We start from the raw sequence: 22,484 nt of genomic DNA on the forward strand, positions 1-22,484 counted from the left end.
GTTTTTGAAGGACCCAGCTTCCCCAATAAAATGTTTCATAGAATCAGAAATTGTTATTCATCCTACAATAATATTTATCTTATTATTATTGTTGTTGTTGTTGCTGCTAAGTAAACAAGAGTATAACTGATTATCATATAGTTTTAAATGGCATTAAAAGGGTATCTAGAGGAATACATGGTGAATTATTATTATTATTATTATTATTATTATTATTATTATTATTATTATTATTATTATTATTATTATTATTATATATTATTATTATTATCATGGCACTATAAAAAGATATATATATATAATATATATATATATATATTATATATATATATATATATATTTATATATAATATTTTATCATATACATTTGTATATAAATATATATACACATATATATATTGTATATATATATAAATATATATATATATATATATATATATATATATATATATATATATATATATATACATATATATATGCATACGTATATATATGTGTGTTGTGTGTATGTTTGGCGTAGTGGCATCATAATAATAATAATAATAATAATAATAATAATAATAGTAATTCACCATGAATTCCTTTAGATATATTTCTTAAATAAAGTGATAACCATACAAAACAGAGCTTAAACATCAATACCACTACAACAAAAAAATTACATTTTCCTTGATTTGCTGTTCTCGTTGTAATCGTTTCTGTAGCTGAGCACATGACATCACTTTCCGAGGTAATTGGGGAATTGCGTGTCGACAGAACGATAAATTAATTTACGAGAGGTTTCATTTTTCCTGCATTCAGGGAAAGTGGAAACTGGCGTTCCTTTTCAGTCTTAAATACACTTACAGAAGCATCTAAAATTCTAGTGGAATCACTAATATATATATATATATATATATATATATATATATATATATATATATATATATATATATATATATACTTCATTTAAAACTTAAATACATGTATATATATATATATATATATATATATATATATATATATATATATATATATATATATATGTATATATATTACACTTTATTTATTAAAAACTAACCAATTTAATATTTCCACTGAATTGCATTCAACAATGGTCTTTCCGTTTCAAAAAAAGGGATGAATGCAAGGTCAGGTAAACAAGAAAAAAAAACACATATATATATATATATATATATATATATATATATATATATATATATATATATATATATATATATATATATATATATATATATATACCTGAAACAGTATTTACAAACAAACTTCAATATCCGAAAATAACCAGCAAACCAAAACACACATTAGACTCAAAATTCACTCAAAAATACAAAAAAATTAAATAAAAACTAGCAATTTGCCAACCATACCTAAACCTCTTCCTATTTTGGGTAAATATATCGAATATTTCTATATTCCCTTCTGTCAAGGTAAGCACATACATTATCCTTGCTTCCCTGACCCCTAATGGCGTAACTGGCTGGGTTCTCGTTTCCGCCAACATGTCTTTTGCGATGCCAGATGGTCTGACGAGCCTTTGGGTGTGGTAAAAGGGTTATGTGAGGAATTTCAGCATTTTTGGGGGATTTTTTTTTTTATGTTTTGAAGAGTAGCTTACCGATGATGGGGCTTCAGTTTTTTTTCTTGTATGTCTGTCTCAGTCACCCACGCTATGCAACACGCCCACGCCCACTCTTCAACCACGAGCTGCAGGCGGCGTAAACAGATCGTCATCTTTCCATCACGCAATGCTCCTACAACGAAGGTCGAATACGCATGCGCGGCCCTTCTTCGTTATGCCAAGGGCGTTTTTCAGCGGTAGTTACAGTTTTACCGTGGGCGATAATAATCTTTGTTTCGTGATGAGACGGGAAAAAGGACATAAAAATTAAAAATTTTATATATAAATATAAATAAATATAAAAATACAATTTTTATTTATATATACATACATTATATATATATATATATATGTATGCATACACAGTATATATTTATATATAAGTATATATATAGTATATATATATTAGATATAAAAATATATATACATATATATATATATATATATATATATATATATATATATATATATATATATATATAAAGAGAGAGAGAGAGAGAGAGAGAGAGAGAGAGAGACTAAACACACCCATAATCCTTCCAAAACAGTCCTAACTGACGACGGTAATCGCAATAATCCTACGAGTATCGTACAACCAATCGCGCACTGACGTCACGTTCGCCTACTCAGGCCTATCGAAGCTTATACCACATTTACCTCGTAACATTCACAAAAGCAAACTCCAGCGAGCTAAGAAGACGGCTCTGCTCGTCATATCCCCGACGGAAGCTTTACTCCACTATAAAAACATTTGTGTTGTTAGGCAGCCTTACAAGGGAATGCAGTAGTTCTGTACATACCGGGCGGCTTTTGAAACCACTTTTTTTTCGGTTCCCTAGAAATGCCTGCCTTGTTGGTACTACTACTACTACTACTACTACTACTACTACTACTACTACTACTACTACTGCTACTATACTACTACTAGTCTATATATACATACATATAAATATATTACATATTTATATATATTTATATATATTATATATATATATATATATATATTATATATATTTATATATATATATATTATATATATATATATATATATATATATATATATATATATATATATATATATATATATATATATATGTATATGTAAGGGCAGCTTTTGAAATAATTTTTCTTTCAATTACCTAGAAATGCCTTTCTTGCCGGCTACTACTATGAACTACTATTACTACTCGTGGTTTGATAAGTAGCACTCTCGACGTCCAAGCGAAGGGGACCCAGGTTGAATTCCCGAAAGAGGACGGGTGGTAACCACTTTTTTTTTCTTTTGCACCCCTGCCGATCTTCACACATGGCCATTTCATTTTCAGCTCGCTCAGAGATAACATATGCGAATAAATGATTAACAAACTTGTATTGTAACACGTTAATATGTGTCTTCTGCTAATGAATGACTAATGATCTTGTTACTTCATATGGGTCTGCCCCTATTACTGGTGGCTCAATTCTCTTGCCCCATCCAACAATCTTTGAATCTCAATCTGTCAGATAATTTCATATTAATCCCGTGTATTTAATTTTGTCATTCTGTGTGTGTGTGTGTGTGTGTGTGTGTGTGTGTGAGAGAGAGAGAGAGATCAGGCATCTTATGTACACAGCTAAGATACATGAAGGTAATAAAGCAGTTTGAGAGAGAGAAAGAGAGAGAGATCAAGCATCTATGTCCACAGCTAAGATACAAGAATGTAATAAAGCAATTGAAATTCTTAATGATTCTACTTAATGACTTTGTTTCTGAACTCTGAAACTGACAACTTATAGATTACTTGGGGGTAAATGTTATATTCTCAGTTACTCTCCATCAAGCAAAGGAAATTCTACTGTTACACAACCTACATGAAAACAACTGGATTACAGCAAAAACTCGACATAAATGAACATAAATTTAAAATGATTTGTTCGTAACATAGCTGGAAAATGTTAAACATTTTAATATACGTTAAATTTTTAACTCCTTTTAATCTTCAACCGATGAAAATGTTAAAAATCCGATTTATATTTAAAGAAACGTCAACTTTTTCATTAATTTCAAAACAACTGCAGCTTATTAAGCTGTATACTTAACACCACCTCCTTCTACCGTATACACCGTCGACCGACAACCCGTACAAGTTGACCGATCGGCCGTCCACACCCGCCCGCCCGCCCATTCTCACCCACCGGGACGTGTGTAAAGCCCACCCAAAGGCCCCGACTAAGAATTCGGGCGGATCATGTCTAGCTGAGTCTTAGGGTCGCTGGCAGAACGACCAAGTCACTTATAGTAAGGAAACCCGTCAACGGAGAAAGAGAGAGAAATAGTCCCGAGTCTTACACAAACATTCCTGAAGGCTCTTGTTTATTTTTTCTTCCCCTTCTTCTTCTTCTTCTTCTTCTTCCTCTTCTCCTTCTTCCTCTTCTTCTTCTTCTTGATATTTTTTTTTTATCTAGCCGCTAAAGGCTTATCCTCGGGACTAAGTTCTGAGGCTTCGTGTGATGGTGAGCCGCTTTCCAGGGGTTTTGTTATTTTATCGACATGGAGAGAGAGAGAGAGAGAGAGAGAGAGAGAGAGAGAGAGAGAGAGAGAGAGAGAGAGAGAGAGAGGTGGGTGGATGTTGGTTTTGATAAGCCTGTTATAAATAAAAATAATTTATGTGTGTTTTTATCGTGACGCCTGAAATAAGGCAAAAAGAGAGAGAGAGAGAGAGAGAGAGAGAGAGAGAGAGAGAGAGGATGTTGGTTTTGATAAGGCTGCTATAAATAAAAAAATTTTAAGCGTTTATTTTTATCGTGACGCCTAAAATAACAGAGAGAGAGAGAGAGAGAGAGAGAGAGAGAGAGAGAGAGAGAGAGAGAGAGAGGCAGGCGGGTGGATGTTGGCTTTAAGCGTTATAAATAAAAATATTTTTATCGTGACGCCTAAAATAACAGAGAAGAGAGAGAGAGAGAGAGAGAGAGAGAGAGAGAGAGAGAGAGAGAGAGAGAGAGAGGCAGGCGGGTGGATGTTGGCTTTAATAGGCCTGTTATAAATAAAAAAATATTATGCGTGTCTTATTATCGTGACGCCTAAAATAAGGAGAAGAGAGAGAGAGAGAGAGAGAGAGAGAGAGAGAGAGAGAGAGAGAGAGAGAGAGAGAGAGAGAGAGAGAGAGAGGGGTGCATGTTGGTTTTGATAAGCCTGTTATAAATAAAAAAAATTTATGTGTGTGTTTTATCGTGACGCCTGAAATAAGAGAGAGAGAGAGAGAGAGAGAGAGAGAGAGAGAGAGAGAGAGAGAGAGAGAGAGAGAGAGAGAGAGAGAGAGAGAGAGTATGAGTGGATTCGAATGGATGAATTATAGAAGGGTTTCTGTAACTATAAAAAAGAATTCTAAAATAGTAAACTAATATTTTACATAGAGATCAACCAAGGATTTCTTTTACAGGATGTCTGGACTTTTAGGATTCAATATAAATGCGTCAATACATTAAGTGACTAACAACACATAACACATAAAGCAAAAAAAAAAAAATTTTTCAAAAAATTTCAAATTTAGGTTTAGGGACAATTTCCGATATTGAAGTTAAAATTTTTTTTTATTCAAGTTAAAAAAAAAAACAGTATCTTTTGTCACAAATAACAAACAGCAAACGGACAAAACCGTTTCGTCTTGAAAATACCTAGCGTTACTGAAACGTGCATCAAACCTTGGCCATCTAATGCAAGGAGGAATTAGTCAATAATCACAAAACATCCTTATGAAATAAACGATTCTCTTACTTGTTAATTATAATAAATAAAAGAAAAAATTCCGAAAATAACAATGAAAGACCAAATTCAAAATATAAAACTAAGAGGGGATGAAACCGTCTGGAAGCTATCAGCTTTCATTTTTTAAAACGTTCTTAATGTTTCTCAATTATATAGCCCAATTTATCTCACTAGAAGCAATTACTATGCTAACGAGAGAGAGAGAGAGAGAGAGAGAGAGAGAGAAGAATGATTCATGAAACTCGATTTTTCTCCTCTACACATTTCGGACGTTCTCCCCCTTCTCTCTCTCTCTCTCTCTCTCTCTCTCTCTCTCTCTCTCTCTCTCTCTCTCTCTTTCTCTCTCTCTTTTACAGCTAACATTTCTGGCAGTGTTCTATGGAGAGAACAAGTAATTTACAACCCTACCGTCACCCCCAATCCCCAATCTACCTCTCCATTTTGCAGGTACTTTTTCAGCCAGTGCTCTGCCAAGATTAACGATAGCAGCCTCAGGCACTCAGACGGACCAGGGAACTCCCGGCAGCTCGTTATTCCCACACTTATCCACGGAGATACGCATTCATTTATTATCCAGCAACTATTTTCTCTACCAGCTTCCGTTCTTTGACTTCCCTCATTCCGTCGGGTCTGGGCAATGTGAGGCCACCGGGTTGCCAGTCCCATCCGCCTCCTCTTAAGTGTCTATGACGTATAATAATCAACGCTCCATTTGCATTTCAACTTCCAAACGCCGACATATTCCATTTGCGTGTCAACTAATGGCACCTGAGTTCCTCACTTCCTAGTCGGTTTCCCAATTGACATTCAACGCAATGACACCTTACTTTCTCTCTCTCTCTCTCTCTCTCTCTCTCTCTCTCTCTCTCTCTCCCCGTCGTTAAGTAGGACTAATCGCCAAAAACACTGAAATTATACCGATGCGTTCAAAGTTCAACGACATTCTCTCTCTCTCTCTCTCTCTCTCTCTCTCTCTCTCTCTCTCTCTCTCAGAATTTGTCTCTGTTACAATGGAATTGCATGGAATAAGAGGGATGGGAATGGAAGCAAGAGGGAAGAAGAAAAGAGAGAAGAAGGATTTAGGGAGAGGAAAAAAGATGAGATATAGGGAATAGTGAGGAAATACCGAAAGGAGGAAGAGGAATGAGGAGGTGAATAAAGGAGAAGGAAGAGGAGCAAGGGGTTACATTGAGACTCGTAAGCCCTCACACTTTATTAGAGAAAATGTCTCCTCATATTCCTGTATATAACAAAATTCATACTGCATCGATGTCAATTGATGGTATGAATGAATTCGTGTCTGCGATAAATTAATACTCTTTAAATTTTTTCTTTATCAATATATCTTTCTCGCGTGCATAATAATTTATCTTATTTCATACCACGAATTTCAACCTTAATTCAATTGACTTCATAAAGGTCTGTTAATTATTACGTTTTATTCAGCTGGCGAAATTAATCTTTAATACAATTAACTCTCTCATCCGGGGACAAGAGAAATAAAGTGATACGTTGAATATAAATATGTATGTATATATATATATATATATATATATATATATATATATATATATATACTACATACATATATACATATATAAATAAATAAATAAATAAATAAATATATATATGTATATACTGTATATATAATATATACACACACAAACAATTATATAGTGCATAAGTGCATTTCTACCCTACGCAAACATTTTCACCTTAATGTCTTTCTATATCTTTTTCCTTTCACCCACGAAAGATAGGAACGAACGAAAGGTCGCTTCGTATCGCCGTAACCCCAAGCACACACACGCACGCATACACGCACGCAGCGACTTTCGTTAAATCACCCGAATATACCGCAGTAATAGAATCCCGTAACGATCTCGTACGTTACGTGAGAGAATTACCGGTATAAAAAAAGAAAAATACTCGCTGGCAACCGATCCCCGAGGATGACAACGCACGATAACTTCCAACCGCATTCTCGATCCGTGACAGCAATTGCTACCAGCTATAAAAACGCGCACAAAATGGAATGCCTGACCGAATTACAGGGCATTTTAGCGTTATCGTTTTGGCAACACGTTATTCACGGAGATATATAGAGTCTTTTGATTCGTGTGAAAGGGAAGGGATTGATCTGAGAACGACGGTAATTGGGTGTGTCAGGAGGGGTTGCAATCTATCTATAGTTTGATAGACGAGGTGGCTGACGAAAGTAAAATCGTTAAAATAACATTCCCGAAATGATTTCGTTCGTCTGTGACTAATGCATTTCGATGTGGCTGGTTATTATTTATATATATATATATACATACATATATATACAGTATATATGTACACATATATATATATATATATATATATATATATATATATATATATATATATATATATATATATATATATATATATATATATATATATATATATATCCTTCATATGTATACTATTCCAAGGCTGAGTGAATGTGACATTAAATGACATTTGTAGCTTAACGTTTGCGAATATGGAAAACGTCATGGTGTATGTAATAAAAATTCATAATATAAATATAAATATACATAAATAAATATATATATACATATAGAACTTTAAAAACACAAGTTAAATTTGATTCTAAGAAATACAGTACATAAAAACCTCGATCTATTCTTATAATACACCACAGTTACAATAAATTTCAACAGCATATTTGATGATAATACATCATGCTTTAAAAAATTCACTTGCATGAAGCATGTCTTCAAGCACTGTCTGAACGAAATTCCTGCTTCTTCACTATGCAAGATCGGATGGAGTATTTAAGAGGCATAAAGAATCAATTAAATTCACAAAACAAGTGTAATTTCATGGGTACACTGATTCTGAAATACGTTCTGACTGTTTAATAAATAAATGAAATGTTCTACATAAATCATGCACATAGGGAAACACATTTTTAATTATAAACACACACACACACACACACACACACACACACACATATATATATATATATATATATATATATATATATATATATATATATATATATATATATATATATATATATATATATATATATATATATATATATATATATATATATATATATATATATATATATATATATATATATATATATATATATAGAGAGAGAGAGAGAGAGTGATGATGTAACAATGATTAAACTGTAAATGAAGAGACTCGAATGGGATAAATGCTTTCCTCCTCAAAGTTTCAAAAGAATTCCTAAAGTTGTAAGAAAAAAAAAAAAAGAGAAGCAGAATTTTGTTCCAACTCAAAAGCTTCTCATTACAACTTTTGGTCGAACATAAAAAAATCTTTTTAGAAGTAACTCAGGCGAATAAAAATGCCCTTTAAACTGGCAGCCAGAATAACTGATGTTTTCAAGACAAACAGGGCAACTAAAGGCTAAAGAGTTGGAATGGAAAAGGAGAGATGCAAGTTACCATGACAACGTTTTACAGTTAGTTAAGACACAGGCCACGCCTCCTTGATGTTGCCAATGCATGAATTTTTAAATCATTACCATCACAGCGTTTTCACAATTTGTTAGGACAGGCCATGCCCCCTTGATGTTGCCAATGCATGAATTTTTAGATCATTACCATGACGGTAGTTTCACAGTTAGTTAAGACACAGGCCACTGTGAATTTTTAGATTATTACCACGACAGAGTTTTCAGAATTAGTTAAGACACAGGCCACGCCCCCTTGATGTTGCAAATGCATGAATTTTTAATTATTACCATGACAGTGTTTTCACAGTTAGTTAAGACACAGGCCACGCCCCCTTGATGTTGCCAATGCATGAATTTTTAGATTATTGCCATGACAGCGTTTTCACAGTTAGTTAAGACACAGGCCACATCCCCTTGATGTTGCCAATTAATGAATTTTTAAATCATTACCATGACAGCGTTTTCACAGTTAGTTAAGACACAGGCCACGCCCCCTTAACATTGCCAATGCATGAATTTTTATATCATTACTATGATAGCATTTTCACAGTTAGGTAAGACACAGGCCACGCCCCCTTGATGTTGACAATGCATGAATTTTCAGATCATGTTGCTTGAATCTTGGCATTGTACTGCATATGAATATACTTGGAAACTAAGGAATATTAACAGACATGTCACCACGTGCCACTGATGACACAGTTGCATGAATTTCAGGAGACTATTCAAAACCATAGAATTATCTTCCATCTAGAAGTACTTTGCAACTATTCCCAGGAATGGGAGGGGCTTTTCAGAACGTTTGTGATTTGATTATGACCAGGAAAAGAGTTCAAAAGGACATGAAATGAAATAAAATAATACATGAAGAATAAAAATAAGAAATGAAAGGAAATCCTGAATAATGAAAGATAATTTCACACTGCATAACAGAATAGTAGGTTAATTTTATATGTAAAACAACCAAAGAAAAATCCGACAATAACCATACATGATTAAAAATAAAGAATACATCTTTCACCACACAAAATTGTGAGATGTGGAGGATAAACTACAAAGCAAACTCACCCAAAAAACCAAAATACAAATGAGTCAGTAAAAAAAAATGGAAAAAGTATCCCTTTTTTCATTACGGCAAATGAACGAGCTAATGAACTTGAAAAGGGGCAGAAAGCAATCAGGAGTTAATTGGTACAGAACAGTGAACATTAAAAAATAAAAAAAAAAGGAAAAAATCACATAAAATATAGGAGATGCAACGAACGAGACAAAGGACGTTGCCGATTGCAAGTTGAATGGCGCTTAATAGAAAGATAAACAATTAGAAAGTGATGAAACTTGCAGTTGCAGATAAAAAAAAAAAGATATTGGACGAGGAAAACTATAGTTAATTAAAGGGTAATGAAATCCTGTAACAAGGGAGATTATTAAATGAACAAGGTTAGTAAACAATCAATGGGATTTTATATATATAATGTAAATTAATGTGTATATAAATATAAATAAATATATATATATATATATATATATATATATATATATATATATATATATAATATATATATATATATATATATATATATATATATATATATATATATATATATATATATATATATATATTTTTCTATGAACTGGCGACGTGAAGATCGCGGTCATGTTACCACTTAGAAGAGAGAGAGAGAGAGAGAGAGAGAGAGAGAGAGAGAGAGAGAGAGAGAGAGAGAGAAATTGATGTATTTCTAAGCTCGCGTTGCGACAACTAAGGTCACTGTTACCATAGAGAGAGAGAGAATCAAACTGCACAAACAAGGCCTTCTACCAAACATCGAACTTCCTTAAATCACTAGCCTTACGCCCCATTAAGCACAAGAATCTCCAATACTCAAAGAGATATTCAATACTGACACCAACACCGATTTTGTGTAAAAAAAAATAAATAAATAAACACGCACAGACACACTTACACTTACACACGCGTACAGACAAAAATCACATGGGCCCCTTCAAAAACTCTTGCCCTCACTCTCAACTCTCTCCCGGAAGTTCGGGTACCATCACTCAGAGACCCGAAACTCGAATCTTATTTTGGCCGCTTCTTTTTCGTCCCCGAACTTACTTAACCACCTTATCTTTTTATCCCACCTTAATGATTCCTTCGACATGCTGTGCAGAGAGAGAGAGAGAGAGAGAGAGAGAGAGAGAGAGAGAGAGAGAGAGAGAGAGAGAGAGAGAGAGAGACCTGATGATTAACAGGAGATAAAAGACGATTAAAATTCAACGAGAGAGAGAGAGAGAGAGAGAGAGAGAGAGAGAGAGAGAGAGAGAGAGAGAGAGAGAGAGAAACCTGATGAGTAACAGGAAATAACAGACGATTAAAATTCAATGAATGAAGAGAGAGAGAGAGAGAGAGAGAGAGAGAGAGAGAGAGAGAGAGAGAGAGAGAGAGAGAGAGAGAGAAACCTGATGAGTAACAGGAGAAGAAAGACGATTAAAATTCAGTGAGAGAGAGAGAGAGAGAGAGAGAGAGAGAGAGAGAGAGAGAGAGAGATCTGATGATTAAAAGGATATAAAAGACGATGCAAATTTAATGGACCCTGTGAATTTTTGTCACACAGGAAAGTTCCAGGCAGCGACAGTGACAGAGAGCGACAGGAATGAGAGAGAGAGAGACCCTCGAAGTTTAGGACGTGTGTGGGGGGGCAGGTCCTGGAAAGATAATGGGGGTGGGGGTGGGTCCTAGAGGAGACCTGAGGAGATGGTGAACACATATGTAAATACCTGAAGGCCTGAGTGGCTGGTGGGGGTTGGCCCTTGAACCAGAGATGAATATAGATACTGTAGATACTGAGAGAGAGAGAGAGAGAGAGAGAGAGAGAGAGAGAGAGAGAGAGAGAGAGAGAGAGAGAGAGAGAGAGAGAGAGAGAGAGAGAGGTCAGGATTGGGGATCAAAACGTTTGGGAAGGATTTCTGGGGGAGTGACACGATGCATTAGGGGTCCAAAATTTAGGAGGAATAGCAATCCTAAGGTTCTAAGGATTTAGGAGGAATAGCAATCCTGAGGTCCACAGTTTAGAAGGATTAGCAATCCTGAGGTTCTAAGGATTAAGGATCCAAAGAACAGAATAATGATTTTGCAGGGGGCACCAGGATTCGGGTTCCTGAATCTACCAGGTGTTAACACTTTAACAAGGAGGAATACGGGAGCCAGGAGCCAGGAGGAACAGGGACCTGACAACAGGAGGACATTAGGAACAGGTGCCAAGATGCCCCAAGGCAAAGTGTCCAACTGGAGGAGGATTAAGATTCTACAGGCTCAGAGGAACAGGCGTCCGGACAGAGAGGACAAGGTTCAAAGGTCATGAAAATTAAAGATAAGGATTCCCAGGGGAACATAAGATTATTATGATTTATTGATAAGCAAGGAAGCGTGGCATTAGGATGAGCACAGACAACCCTGACAGTTTTAGAACGAGGATGGGAAGGGTATCGAGCACTCCTTCAAGAATCTGTACAAAAACAATGGACAAACGTTGCTAAAAACTAATAAAGATATTTAAAACTGAAGAAAAATAATCTCTAATTTGTATTGTCCAAAACTGATAGAAACATTGGTTTGTATTGTAAAAAGCTGATAGAGACAGTTAACGATTTAAAAACTAAGGAAAAATCACCTCTAACCTGGTTTATCACCTATAAAATACCCACTTCATTCCTTCGACCAAAACACGAACATTCATTGAGTATCTTATTCAATCACAAGGCCAAGAAGTAATGATGTATGTTCGCTTTCGCCTAAGGCTTCGGTTTCACTACTAGCAACAAGTCATTCGATCTTGTGCAAAGAATCCAGTGTCCTGAGAGAGAGAGAGAGAGAGAGAGAGAGAGAGAGAGAGAGAGAGAGAGAGAGAGAGAGAGAGAAGAGAGAGAGAAATAATAAGCCCACCGCATGGAAAACCATGAAGAAAATAACACACAGAAGAAGGTACGGATCAAAGAGTGGGGACTAGAGGTATACCAGTCTCTTGGAAGTTGAAATATTTAAGAAAATGGGAAAATAGAAGCAAAAAGAGAATCCCAAAGTGCAAAAAGAGTTAAAAGGAGGGATTAGCTAAACACGGGCTGCAGTAAATGTGTAGAAACTCGAAAGGAAAAATAAATGTGTTACAAAATCTAATAAACAAACAAAGACCATAAATAAAAAAAAAAAAGCAAAACCAACGGAACGCTCCACACACACATCGCAACAAACGTGAAATTACATTATATTACAAACGCTGCAACCGCAGTTTTCTTATGCGTTCCGACACGTCCACTCGTCCGTACGTTCGTCAGTCCGCCCGTTCGTTCGTCCATTCGTCCGTACGTTCCTCCGTCCGTCCGTACGTACGTCCGTCCTGGTCATTCGTCCGTACGTACGTTCGCTCGTCCATCCGTCCGTAAGTCCGTCCCGTCCATTCGTCCCTACGTACTTTCGTCTGTACGTACGTACGTTCGTTCGTCCATCCGTCCGGAAGTCGGTCCCGTCCATTCGTCCTATCGTCCGTCCGTACGCACGTAAGTCCGTCCCGTCCATTCGATCCTACGTCCGCCCATCCGCCGTACGTACATACGTTCGTTCGTCCGTCCATCCTGTCCATTCGTCCCTACGTTCGTAAGTATTTTCGTCCGTGCATGCGTATGTACGTACGTTCGTCCATCCGTCCCAAAGTCCGTCCAGTCCATTCGTCCCCACGTTCGTACGTCCTTTCGTCCGTCCGTCCGTAAGCAAGTTCGCCCCGTCTATTCATCCCTACGTACGTCCGTCCGTCCGTCCGTTCCTCGACGCTGGAAACCCAATTGCGGTCGACTTACGCCGAGAAACATGACACTTCCCCAAAAAACACTTTTGCTTTTTTCCCCGAGTCCGTAGCAAAGTGAGAACGAGAGTGAGGCGAAGCAGCAATGACGTCTGAGAGAGAGAGAGAGAGAGAGAGAGAGAGAGAGAGAGAGAGAGAGAGAAAAGAGAGAGAGAGAGAGAGGTGTAATGTCATTTGTTTCTTTTCTCTTCTGTGATGGCGTCTTTACAAACAAGCCAAGAGTCCTGGATAAAAGACAGACGTGAAAATAAACTCGTAAGAGAGAGAGAGAGAGAGAGAAGGGGTTATCTCGAAAGTCCGTATGATAAGGTTGGTCTTTTGATTTGACTTTGGGACGTTTTCCGCTTCAATCCATCTACCGTTCAGTTATGGAATACTCTTCCTGCTTCTGTGTTTCCTGATTCGTAATCTCCCACCCTTTAATGGGGCTGGTCTACCTCTTCCTTTCTACTTACTTTTCGTGCCATTTTCAGACTTGGGCTAGATCTAGGTACTAGATTAACAAGCAAATCTGTCAATGTTCTGAGTTAGCGATTGCCGATGGATGAAATTAAGGCATTTCACTTCTATCTAAAAAAGAAACGTTTCTTCGATGTTAAAATAAAACAGATTATAAACGTTACACACGTTATCAGAACAAGAAACGTTTCTGCAATAAAGTGAAAGCGAGGCGATACACAATCCGAATGGGCAAAAATGTTTATGCGGTCTGGAGGAATTTTACCACAAGATTGCTTAACAGGAATGAAGGAAAAAGCGAGACTTGTGAGCAATAATGTAAACAAAGGTTGAACTTAACGTTGCTGTATGTTATGTAATTTACCCTAACGTTCCTTAATATATGGAGCTGGTGGAGTTGAGACAATAAACAGAGAGGAATCATCCATCTCTAACCAACTTATTTCAGGTTGCAAATTGTAGGATGAATATAGGCAGGTTTCCCATATATATATATATATATATATATATATATATATATATATATATATATATATATATATATATATATATATATATATATATATATATATATATATATATATATATATATATATATATATATATATATATATATATATATATATATATATATATATATGGATATAACGACAAGCATTGTCTTGTCATTTAAACTGAGCCACCCCCTTTTAGTGAAAAAGGTTTAACGCAGAAGAGAAATAAAATTACACAGAAGCAAACGAGGAACATGAGAACTGGAAGAGAAGGAAAGGAACAGAACGAAAGAAGAGAAAGAGGAAGAAAATCCTAAAGAAAAAAAGAAAAGAAATAAAGAGAACGCTTGCAACAAAAGAATGCGAAAAATCACTGAGTAGCAAATCGCTTCGAACTACCAATTGCAACCAGAGAGAGAGAGAGAGAGAGAGAGAGAGAGAGAGAGAGAGAGAGAGAGAGAGAGAGAGAGAGAGAGAGAGAGAGAGTCTCAATTACGCCATATTACGGTCTCGACGTAAATTAGTCGTGAGCTTGTAGTTCCTGGGGAGGGGAGGGGAGGGCTTGAAAAATAATATCAGTCAGCTGATCCACCTTCCCACATACAGGGGAAGGGGAGGGGGTTGTACGGAAATAGATGTAGTTTATTTGATACTCTTGTAATACTCGTAAAGAAAGAATTTAGTTATCATCATACTTTCTGTTGTTATTACAATTGTGGGTTATTTTTACAACCCTTTAAACATTTACAACACCTGTGGTTATAGTTACACCCCTTCAACACTTGCCAACGCTGTGTGGTTATTGTCACAACCCAATAGCACTTACTATAACAGTGAGTATTGTCGCATCCTTTAACATTTTACAACACCTGTGGTTATTATTACACCCTATAACATATTACACAACTAGTGGTTATAGTTACACACCTTTAATACAACACCAGTGGTTGCTGATATACCCTTTTAACATTTTACAACACCTGTGGTTATAGTTGAAACCTTCAGCACTTTGTAACAAACGGGGTTGCCTTAAAACCAATCTCTTTTCTGTAAAGCATTACGAAATAACTGAAAAATAACGTTACCATAACACCTGGGGCATAAATTACAACCCTTTGGTTTTCTGATCAAGATAACATGACAGTGTTCCTCTACAGTATGCTCTGAGAAAAAAAAAATAACACGATATAACACAAGGGGTTATAATTACAGACATTCGGTTTTATGAGAAGCATATTTACATAAATATTGCTTCACAATACGAATTTCGAAGACAAAAGAATCACGTTGGAATTACAACCAATTCCACCGTAGTTCTCTTTCTATTGAGCAGAGTGAGGGAGGGAATTCGAAATAAAAAAAATTTTCGTGACAATTACACCAAATAAATTATTCTTATGTCTGTACGAAGTCATATAATTATTAATAATCCGCGTTTCATTACTTCTTGATCTCTAGAGCAACAATGACCAATATCTCTGTTTATATTCTTCGGGCTTTCAAGCGTCACTGCGACCCGTTCCCGCTTACACCAAAGAGCTCAGGTTTGTTGCAAGTCTCAGCACCGTTTATTAACTCCCTGTGTATTTCATATACAAGAAATACACATACACACGCATACAGGTGTACGCGTATGTGTAATTAACTTAAAATCACGGCGGCAGCAGAATGACTCCGCTACCAACTATTCGCTGTCTCCTCAGCCTACGTAGGAACACCTTTTGAAGCATGGAACTTAAATGAACTTCACTGCGGGAAGTTACGCTCAAATTAACTTCTGATGAGAGAGAGAGAGAGAGAGAGAGAGAGAGAGAGAGAGAGAGAGAGAGAGAGAGAGAGAGAGAGAGAGAGAGAGAGAGAGAGAGAGAGAGAGAGAGAGAGAGAGAGAGCCAACAGTTGACATAAGTAATGACCTTTAAACACAGACATATAAACGGATATTTCTTAAGTACCACATGAACTGAAGCATGTGAGAGAGAGAGAGAGAGAGAGAGAGAGAGAGAGAGAGAGAGAGAGAGAGAGAGAGAGAGAGAGAGAGAGAGGCAACAGTTGACATAAGCAATGCCCTTTAAAATTACATATATAAAGGGATATTTCTTCAGGACGAAGTGAATTTAACCATATAATGAGAGAGAGAGAGAGAGAGAGAGAGAGAGAGAGAGTTTCTTGTATACTGCAGGTAGCAGCTGACAAGCAATGACTTTTAAACACAGACACAACTTCCGCTGTGTACAAGAATATATTCCTATTTATATATTTTTTTTACACGGAATCAGCCATTACCTTTAAAAACACAAATAAGATTAGATTAAAGAGCGCTAGATATGGATATCACACACTGCTGGGACAAAAAATGTTCTCCTGGAGTATCTGACATCAAAAATAAACATTAATCTGAGAAAGTGTATCACCTTAGTCATCTTCAATTTCCACTGGTACGGTTCGTTAGGAAGAACGTATCTTATGTCACCTGATGAAAATCTCCGGTCAGGTAAATCAACCCCAAAATCTCACGAATTGTTCTCTTACCCATGACCCCCGAAGGGGGGTAGTGCCGTCAGTGCAACTCATGCGGTGCACTGTAGGCATTACTTAAGGTTCTTTGCGGCGTCCCTTCGGCCCCTAGCTGCAACCCCTTTCATTCTTTTAAGTTCTCTTTCTTCCATCTTACCTTCCACCCTCTCCTAACAATTGTTTCATAGTGCAACTGCTTTGAGGTTTTCCTCCTGTTACGCCTTTCAGACCTTTCTACTCTCAATTTGCGTTTCAGCGCTGAATGACCTCATAGGTTCCAGCGCGTGGCCTAAGGCCTAAATTCTATATTCTATTCTATTCTATTCTCACCCATGACGGAAGTTTCACTATTTAATACAAGATATTCTGTTAATAAGATTCTTATCGAATCTTATCTATCCATTAATCAGTCACGAAGGAAATCATAATCAATTTACCTTAGGAACAACCTAACTAATACGAAGAAATTTAAACAAAAAGTTTCAGGTTAAAAGTATATATTAATTTTAGTCAGCTGACTAACAGGTAGCCTAGATTTAACTTACAGGTTAACAGGGGAACACTACTTTAAAGGGACACACTCACTCTCTCTCTCTCTCTCTCTCTCTCTCTCTCTCTCTCTCTCTCTCTCTCTCTCTCTCTCTGTTAATTGGTAATCTGAATACGCAAATTGGCGACGAAAGCCTATCTATTCCGCCCTCAATTACCCACCGAGAAGGGCAAAATGTCCCACGGCCTTAAACCCTGAAGTTAATGACCAATTCAAGGAGGAGGTCTCGAGCGAAATAAAATTCAGGAGTGAATGCATTTCGAGCGAGTAATTAAAAAAGAAGAATAAGCATAAGGAGGAGGAGGAAGAGGAGGAGGAGGAGGATGCTGGAAAGAGAGAGAGAGAGAGAGAGAGAGAGAGAGAGAGAGAGAGAGAGAGGACAAGAAGGAGGAGGAGGAGGATATTTAAAAATAAGAAGAAGAAGAAGAAGAAGAAGAAGAAGAAGAAGAAGAAGAAGAAGAAGAAGAAGAAGAAGAAGAAGAAGAGAGGAGGAGGAGGAGGAGGAGATAATGATGATGATATTTAAAAATAAGAAGAGGAGGAGGAGGAGGAGCTGATGATGATGATGATGATAACGAGGACGATAATGCGATAATGGAGAGAGAGAGAGAGAGAGAGAGAGAGAGAAGAGAGAGAGAGAGAGAGAGAGAGAGAGAGAGAAGGAGGAGGAGATGAAGATGATAGGAAAGAAGAAGAAGGAGGAGGAGGAGGAGGAGGAGGAGGAGGAGGAGGAGGAGGAGGAGGAGAGGAGGAGGAGGAGGAGGAGGAGGAGGAGGAGGAAGAGGAGGAGGAGAAGGACGAGCTAATGATGATAACGATGACGATAAGAGAGAGAGACGAGAGAGAGAATGGAGAGAGAGAGAGAGAGAAGAAAAGGAGAATGAGGAGGACGAGCTGATGATGATGATAACGAGGACGATAATGGAGAGAGAGAGAGAGAGAGAGAGAGAGAGAGAGAGAGAGAGAGAGAGAGAGAGAGAGAGCCATTACCCGCCCGGTGCTCACCTGCCTTTTCCTAATTACCGCCTTTTTCCTATTAAGCGCCGTAAACTTCCATTATCTTCCGGAGCAAAGGTGTGGAAAAATATGATGCAGCCGGATTAGCGGAAGGTACACAAATCCCTAAATGAACTTGCCGTCCGAGAGAGAGAGAGAGAGAGAGAGAGAGAGAGAGAGAGAGAGAGAGAGAGAGAGAGAGACGCACGCATGCGCAGTCCAATGCGCGCTAGAGATTGGTGTCTTTGAATGAGTCTGCGTTACGGTATGAATCCCTCGACTGTTTAGGGATTAATAGGGTGTTTGTTAATGCCCTTGATGCAAATCGGTGATGTTTCTTGTTGCAACGCTGGTGAACAGACACCAGTCAGTCAATCAATTAGGCGGGCGGTATTTCTTTAGAATGAGAGGACGAATTAACATGAAAGGTGAAGTAAGAAATTTATATATATGCACATTGAAACGTTGACACCTGGATTTACCTGAATTTATACAATATATATATATATTATATATATATATATATATATATATATATATATATATATATATATATATATATATATATATATATATATATATATATATATATATATATATATATATATATATATATATATATATATATATATATATATTATTTCAAATCACTTACGCACTCAAACAAGCAACGCCGTAGAAAAAAAATCTGCGTAAACGCCGATAAAAGCAGCGGAACGGCGCGAATAAAATTCAATTAAATCCTCTTGGGAGCATCCCGCCCGACCTCCCCCCGCCCCCTTATTTCAGGGTACATAAAGGATATACAGTGAAAAAAGGAAACCTTCTCGCCATTTTCGTCTTAATAAATAGGTGCTATAAGGTTCAACATCGCTAAACAATGTATTAGGTGGATTTAACCCCCTAGGCTACTACCCCCGGTAGTGGCTCACACTCTCTACCCACCCCCGGGGTCAACTGGCCTTTTTTAGTATTAATTCTAAACAACAACAACAAAAAGGAAACTAAGGAATAAGTATGGGTCTTCAACGCGAACCAAGAAACACAGAAACTGGATGAGAATTCCCAAGCTTCGAAGCAGTAGGAAAAGAATCATCTGCCCTTTTTGTATTCATTCTAAATAATACAAAGAAAAACAAGAAAAAAAGAAAACAAGGAAGTGTGGGTCTTCAACACGAACCAGGAAACACAGAAAAAAGGATGAGAAGTCCAAAGCTTTGAAGCAGAGGGAAAGACATAGCCAATGAGCCATGTACTCCTACAGGGGATTAACGATTTCCATCAAGTGAATGTATTTGGTGAAAGTGAAAATAAAAATGGAAGAATCACCTCGCCATTTCATTCTATTTCTTATGGTGAATAAACAGTAATATTCATTTTGAGTCGTTTGCAAAAGCAATACTCATTCTGTGTCGCTTTCCACAGCAATATCCATTTTGAGTCGCTTTCCACAGCAATATTCGCTTTCAGTTTGCCTTCCACAGTCGCCGACGCCCGGAGAAAACGACCGCCGAAAATTGCAAACGGTCAGACCGCCATTAGCGTTTCGTCGCAAATCAATTCTCCCGTGACTGATCTCCCCCATCCCCTTAAACACACACACAATACAATGCAGATCCGTTGCGTGGACGTGCGTGAGCGCACGCAACTCTCACACACGCACTCCGCAGGCACAAAGTCACACGAAGCACGCAATCCCACGCACTTTTAGAGCGAGCTTCAAGCGATTTCTTAAAACGAATTATTGTCTTTGCGATTTCGGGGATTTTCGAGAGCGACTGGGTGCGAAATAGCGCTCAAATCAAATTAAGGGATGATTCAAGTTATCATTTCGGGCAAGACTGGACGCGAAATAGCGCTCGAATCAAATTAGGGGAAGATTTAAGTTGCTTATACGCGTGAAATTCGCTTGGCAGAATTACGTCCCATCATTCAAAGCTTTCTGAAAGCTATTTTCAAGATTTTGAAACCTGCTTGACAATTTAATTACAGAATGGTTTATGTGTCTCTTATAATGAATGTACGTGTCAAGAACGTAGCGATATTATATATTTAATAATCCCAAGAATTTCAAGCAGAATTTTATATATTTACTTAAAAAATTCAGTCATGAAATATAAGTTTCATTTCTACGTGTTACAAATAATTTTATAATTGAAAGTAATTCTATGATAAATTATATATAAAAACAAGATTTTATACAGTCATGCTGGTAGGATGTCAAGATTAATGTAACAGGTTCCAATAGGGCTAACGCTTCAGCCTCGCAAAGTACCAAGCCTTACAGAAACTTGCAACAAGCCTTAGCAAACTGGTGCAAGTAGAAGTGTCACAATAAAGACTTTGAGGCAATAAAACAAACGTTTAAATATCCAAGCCAGACCTACGACCAAATGAAAGTAGTGTCAGGGACAAAAACCCTGCCTTGTAATAAACAAACCCTAAATACAACTTGCAACAACCCTTAGGCGCCTAGACCAAGCCTAAGCGAGTCACAACGAGGCCCAAAAACCCATCCGGGAGCTCAACACCCACCCGGAAACCCAACTAAGTAAAAGTGTAAACTCATCCTCACAAATGATCCGATTCCCGTGTACATGACAAGTAATACGCACCTAATGACGTGATAACGTCGTCGAGGCATCCTCCAAGGGTGTTAGCTGGGGCCCTCGCTGTTCAATAAGGTACGATAAGGAGCGAAATCACCCGTTTCCGAGGGGAGTGAAAGCGTGTGTGTGAAGTGTTTCGCTGGGAAAGTGTGTGTATGTGACGTGAGGTTGAGGGAATTTCCAGCAATGAATGATGGGAAATCTATAAATAAGTTTTGGATTCAGCTTGTTGGTCATTCCTTGAAATGGGATGGGAAGTGAAATCTTTAAATGCGTTTTTTTTTTTATTGAAGTCGTCTGTTTGATATATCAAATTTTATATATATGAAATCCACAACATTATCAGTAAGAAATGTTATTCACAAGCAGACTGTAAAATAAATAAATCTGGGGTGATAGATATAATTTAAATGAAACCTAGAAATTCGTGTTAAAATTAATCTAAAACAAAAGATAATTTACAAAATTCAAAATCTACAGAATATCAAGAATATTTTAGATAGTCCGTATATCAATAAATATCTTTAATTTTAAAAATGTACCTCGGGTGATAGATATAATCTAAAAGAAACCTGTAAATTTGCTTCAAAATTATAAAATAAAAAAATTCACAATATTCAAGAACTACATAATATCAAGAATATCTCAAATATTCTTTAAATCACTAAAATTCCATGTTAAAAATATACCTGGGGTGAAAAATATATTTTTGAAGAACCTGTAATTTTTAAAAAATTAATTATAAAATAAAAAAAAGGGATTCACGGAATATCAATAAAACTATAAAAAAAACCAAATTTTCAATTTTAAAAATATGCCTGATCTGTAACTTCAAAACATTATGCCCCAACTAGGAAAATAAAACGAAATGCACAGACAAAACCAGACAGACAGACAGACAGACAGACAAATGACAGAGCCGATTACAAGAGACCTATTAAGGAGGAGGCGTGAGAAGGCAATAAGTAAAGATAGCGATCAGAGTTAATTAACAAAGTTCACAAATGATTCATCAATGTTAATGATAAGAGTTTATGAACCTGTGTGTGTGTGTGTGTGTGTGTGTGTGTGTGTGTGTGAGAGAGAGAGAGAGAGAGAGAGAGAGAGAGAGAGAGAGAGAGAGAGAGAGAGAGAGAGAGAAATGAATGTCTACTTGAAGAACAAAATTAAG

General features: G+C 36.8%; 1 long non-coding RNA gene across 2 annotated transcripts in view; it reads right to left on the minus strand.

Annotated features, from left to right (window-relative positions):
* LOC136852969 (uncharacterized) overlaps window positions 1–22,484 on the minus strand; it is a 335,646-nt gene that overhangs the window by 53,325 nt on the left and 259,837 nt on the right. The window lies entirely within an intron of this gene.

Source organism: Macrobrachium rosenbergii, chromosome 26 (assembly GCF_040412425.1).
Source record: "Macrobrachium rosenbergii isolate ZJJX-2024 chromosome 26, ASM4041242v1, whole genome shotgun sequence".
Lineage (NCBI taxonomy): Eukaryota > Metazoa > Arthropoda > Malacostraca > Decapoda > Palaemonidae > Macrobrachium > Macrobrachium rosenbergii.